General features: G+C 34.5%; 1 non-coding gene across 1 annotated transcript; it reads left to right on the forward strand.

The window, feature by feature from the left end:
- The first annotated feature begins 4,619 nt into the window (after window positions 1–4,619).
- On the forward strand, window positions 4,620–4,691 carry TRNAY-GUA. The gene has a single exon. It is a non-coding gene; the product is annotated as a tRNA-Tyr (tRNA).
- The last annotated feature ends 695 nt before the right edge of the window (window positions 4,692–5,386 follow it).

Here is a 5,386-nt window from a genome sequence, read left to right on the forward strand (position 1 = left end):
AAAAAAGACTATGAAAGCAGTTCCTGGCTGGCTGCCCACTCCAGTGTGAATTCTTTACCAACAGAAAAAATGGGACCTGTTTTTCACTTGGTAAACTAGCCATCTCTTTTCAGAATACACTGGAAAACCTAGAACATAAACATTCCTGAGATGCAACACGATTTGTTTTCTGTGAAAAATAAGATCTTGCACTGACAACTCCATTAGAAAACAAAAATTTAACTGAATATATTAAACATTGAACTCAGTAATCTAAAAGAAGAGCAATGGAATAAACCTAAAGAATGTGAAAGAGAGGATTTAATATAAAAGCAAAATTAATGGCACAAAACAAACTGTTAAAAACAGATGCTTTGAGTTTCCAGTCCTAGGATTAAAAATATATCATTAATTTCCTCTGCTCCATGTTTCTAAATTCAACAAAATACCCTAGAAAAAATTCAAAAGGCAATCATAAAAAGACTCTGCAAAGCAGACAGAAAGAAAGTAGACTGGCTAGAGCCTACAAGACTAAAAGGACACCCGTGAGTTTCCTAGGTTTTCTGTTTATATTCTATGCTTGCTAAATAGGGTGTCAGGAAGCCCTCCAACCTTGAACAGAAAGATTGACAAAAAACAAAAAAAAAACAATGAACGATGTCAATAACAACAAAAACAAAATATAAAATATAAGAAAGCCTGATCTCTCTGACCAAGGTTACCTGGAAAGAGGATGAATAACAGTAACTTGGCATTCAAACCCATATCTAATGACATCCTAGGCCAGCTTTTCTGTGGCATCATCACCAGTGAGGCCTTGACAGGCTGAACCAGCTCCTCCTACCCCTCCCCACAGCTGCACCTTATCTAACACCGACAGCACTTAGTGCATCTTGTGAGGGCCACCAGAACCTACAGACTAGACCTAAACAGGGCACATGCTTGCCAAAACAAGATTTAAGGAGCATCAAGAACCTAATATAACATCCAACATGTCCAGGATACAGTTGAAAATTGCTCATCAAACCAAGAATCAGGAAAAACAACTTGAATAAGAAGTGAAAATTGACACATCATCATTGAGATAAATCAGATTTGGGAATTCTCTATCAAATATTTTAGAGCAGTCATCAGAAACTTACTTCAAAATAGGTACTTTGACCTTTGTAAGACCAAAAAATCTATAAAAGAGTATATTTTATTTATAGACACAAATATCCTTCACAAACACATTATGCTAAGTGAAATTAATCAGGCAGAGAAAGACAAATATAATCTCTGATATATATATATATATGGAACATTTTAAAAAATGGATATAGAAAGAACAGACTGGTGGCTGCAAGAGGTGAGGGTGGATACAGAGAAATGTTTGAAGTTCTTCTTTAAATAAATAAAAATTTTAAATGAGTATACAGCATCATCTAATATTTGTGTAATGATCAAATTCTTTAATGAAAATTAGGTATTTATACATGACCTTCTATGTGTTTAAAGTCAAGAATATGTAAAGAAAAACAACTATATAGAAATATACCAAATTATGACCATATTTGGATTGTAACTGAGAGGAAGGGATAATGGATTTTATTTTACTCTTTATTAATTCTGCATTTTGACATTTCAACTCTATATATAAAGCTTGAGGAGGTTACTTAACAAAAGCAAGGAAAAAAAAGAATACCCTAACCTACCTAGCTAACTGAGATGAGCCAACAGCTCATGAAAAATATGAAGACAGATATTTCTGGAACTCACTCCATGTAGTAAGCTCTCTACTAAGTGGTAGATCTCATGGAGGGACTGTGGGATCAGTACTGTTCAATGATTACGATTATATAAACTCACCATTACTTGATTCAAAGTGCGATAGATTATTTATTCCCTTAGTTTTCAAATGTCTCATTTTAAATTGAATACTGATAATAAACTCATAGGGTTATGAAGGGGATTTTAAGTTAATACATCAAAAACTTTCAGACAAAAATTTTCAGACATGCCTGCATGTTCAGTAATACTATTAGTCTCTCCATTTTATAGATAAGGAAACTGAGGTTAGAGAAGTTATCTTTTGCCAAAATAAGTTGTAAATAATGATCTTTTAAAATGAAAGGCTATAAACTCAGAGAGGAGATGATTGGTAATATTCCACTACACAAAGAACAGTGTATCAACACAGTCATTTGTAAAAAGGAAAAATTATATAAAATTGTATGTGTTTGAATGAGGTTCTGTGTCTTAACTGGCATTTGATGCAAATTATGCAAGTAGGGTAATCATGATGAGATATATTTTAACTAAAGAACAAATATAAACTAAAGGAGCTTTATACATCAGAAATTATTTTACAGTAAGCATATTAAATATTGTAACTACTTAATAATCAAAAGCAGTATTGACTCCTTATAACAGTTGTGGAAGTATTTGTAATAAACTTAGAATTATAAATATTTCAAGAAATTGACAAGAGACATGGGTGCAAAGTTTTCTGATACAAGAAGACAGCCCACATGGTTGCCCTTTTCCATTAGCTATTGTTCTAGCTCTAGGATTAATAAATACTTCCTACTATTTTATTTATGGATACTACCTGCCACTTCAATAGGCTTGATTTTTAATATAATACTATAATAAACATTTAATTTCTTAAATATAACTGCACCTTTTTAAATAACTTTTTAAAATTCCCTGTGTTAAACATCCATTGTCATAAGACATAATAAATATATCTGTTTGACAAATAAATGATATACCTAAATATTTTGGTGTTCATATTAGGTTTTCTGGTTGATTTTGAAGTATTGTCACCCTGAGAGAGCTGTTATACTTCTCTAGGAGAATATGCTTGTCTCAATCTTGATTTCAATTTCAACTTCCTACAAAATATTTTTTCTTGGCATAAAGAAACAGTTATTTTGGTAATTCTCCTGTAAATTAACTTAAACAATGCAGAAAAAGAGCAGGAGAGTATATTAAGAAAAGTTCTGGCATGACATGCATATGTATGTGTGTGTGTTTAGCCAGCTTTTGTATGAAATGGTAACTACAAAGAGAGCCTTTACATACAGATGGAACATAAAAGTTGAGTGCATTGTATTGTGTAAGGAGCAACCATGTTGTGCCTATCCGAAGGCATCTTAATAAACCTTTACTATTTTTGCTTTCTTAAAGAATAAAATTTATCATAACATAGACTTTCCTTCTGGAGAAGGAAATGGCAACCCATTCCAGTATTCTTGCCTGGAAAATCCCATGGACAGAGGAACCTGGCAGGCTACAGTCAATGGGGTCGCACAGAGTCAGACACGAGAGCGACTTCACTTTCACTTTTCACTTTCATGCATTGGAGAAGGAAATAACAACCCACTCCAGTGTTCTTGCCTGGAGAATCCCAGGGACGGGGGAGCCTGGTGGGCTGCCATCTATGGGGTCGCACAGAGTTGGACACGACTGACGCAACAGCAGCAGCAGCAGACTTTCCTTATTTTCATATCCCTTCTTATCCATCTCAGATTCCTTTGACCATCAATATCATGCTTCCAATCTGTTACCTTTTGTTATCATTTAGCATATACCTGATAAAAACCCAATAGTATAGTAATATAAGTACATTAATCTATTGATTATATACCAATAATGAATGAACTATTGGAAAAGTTACACAATTACAGTCAAACTGGTGCCATTCTAAATCTGTGATCATAAGTGTAGGACTCTCTTTTCATCTTATGGATTGTTTAGCCATAGTGCTTACAATGACAATATCTGGTAAATAAAAGGTATATGAAATTATTTGCCAAATCAATGATGAAACCAACACATGAACAAATCCATCCCTTATCTACATCCTCTTAACAAAATCAATAAAAGGAGAAAAATTTCAAAGTCCATTCTCTTTTCAGTCTTTCAAGCAGCTTGGTCTATATTCACTTTAATTAATCCCACATGCCAATGACAGACAGATCTCTCCAGCACATACCTCTGAGTTGCAATCCTATAAATCTAGTACATTTTATTTTTACTTGCCTATATTAAAAATACTTCTACTAATTTAAAGTTCAAACTATAGTCCTGTCCCTACAACCTCTCAGTTTTTTCCAGCCTAGTTCTTTTCTAGGGTTTCTTATTTCAGTGAATGTAAGCCTATTCAACCCAAGAAACTCAGAGTCACTCTTGAAAACTTCCTATATCTCCTCTTTCACTTTTATTTCTATCGCTAAGTCCTGCCTGTTTTAACCACCTAAAGTTTTCTAAATTCAAATTCTTCATTCTATCTCTATAAGCCTTCACACTGGTCTAAGATACCTTTTATTTTAAAATGTATTTAAGTTTAATTTACAGGGTGTAGGGTCGCTAACTCAATATGATAAAATTCTCCGTCATTCTAAAAAGATCTTTCATGGACCTTAGTGTTCAATAATTTCCCCACCCCATCCCTTAGGCAACAACCAATCTAATTTCTATCACTATGGGGTTTCTTTTTGTTTGTTCGTTTTAGAATTTCACATGACTGGAATGATAGAGCTTTTACTTTTTTGTTTGACTTTTTTTTTTTAACAGCAGAATGTTTTTGAAATTCTTCCATGTAACATGTATCAGTGGTATGTTCTTATATTGACAATTATCATCCTTTATGGGCTTCCCTGGTGGCTCAGACGGTAAAGCATCTGCCTGTAATGCAGGAGACCCGGGTTCGATCCCTGGGTGGGGAAGATCCCCTGGAGAAGGAAATGACAGCCCACTCTAGTACTCTTGCCTGGAAAATTCCAGGGACAGAGTCTTGTAGGCTACACTCCATGAGGTTGCAAAGAGTCAGACACAACTCAGCGACTTCATTTCTTCGTCATTCTTTATATAAATGTATGAAAGTTTATTAATCCAATCAAGATTTTAAATAATCCAAAAGCCTAACAAATTTATCTGTTATAACTAAAGATGCTATGAACATTTGTGTATAGATTGCTTTATAGATATTTAATTTCTTTTTGGTAAATGTGCAGGTGTAGAATTGCTATTTTATATGTTAAGTGTGAAAGTGTTAGTCGCTCAGTCATGTCTGATTCTGTGACCCCATGGACCTGTAGCCCACTAGGATCCTCTGTCCAAGGGATTCTCCTGGCACTCAGTTAAATTTCCCGGCAGGAAAACTGGAGAGAGTGGTCATTCCTTTCTCTAGGGGATCTTCTCAATTCAGGGATCAAACCCAGGTCTCCTGCATTGTAGGCAGACTCTTTACCATCTGAACCACCAGGGAAGCCATTTTATATGTTAAGCTTATGTTTAATTTCATAAGAAACTAGCAACCTGATTTCAGTTTTGGCTGCCTACCAAGAGAGTGACTGTCGTGCTCTAAACAACTAAAAAACAAGAGGAGAAGAAAAAGTGAAACAATGGTTCCAGACACTGG

The sequence above is a fragment of the Oryx dammah genome, unplaced genomic scaffold (assembly GCF_014754425.2).
Source record: "Oryx dammah isolate SB20612 unplaced genomic scaffold, SCBI_Odam_1.1 HiC_scaffold_16, whole genome shotgun sequence".
Classification (NCBI taxonomy): Eukaryota; Metazoa; Chordata; class Mammalia; order Artiodactyla; family Bovidae; genus Oryx; species Oryx dammah.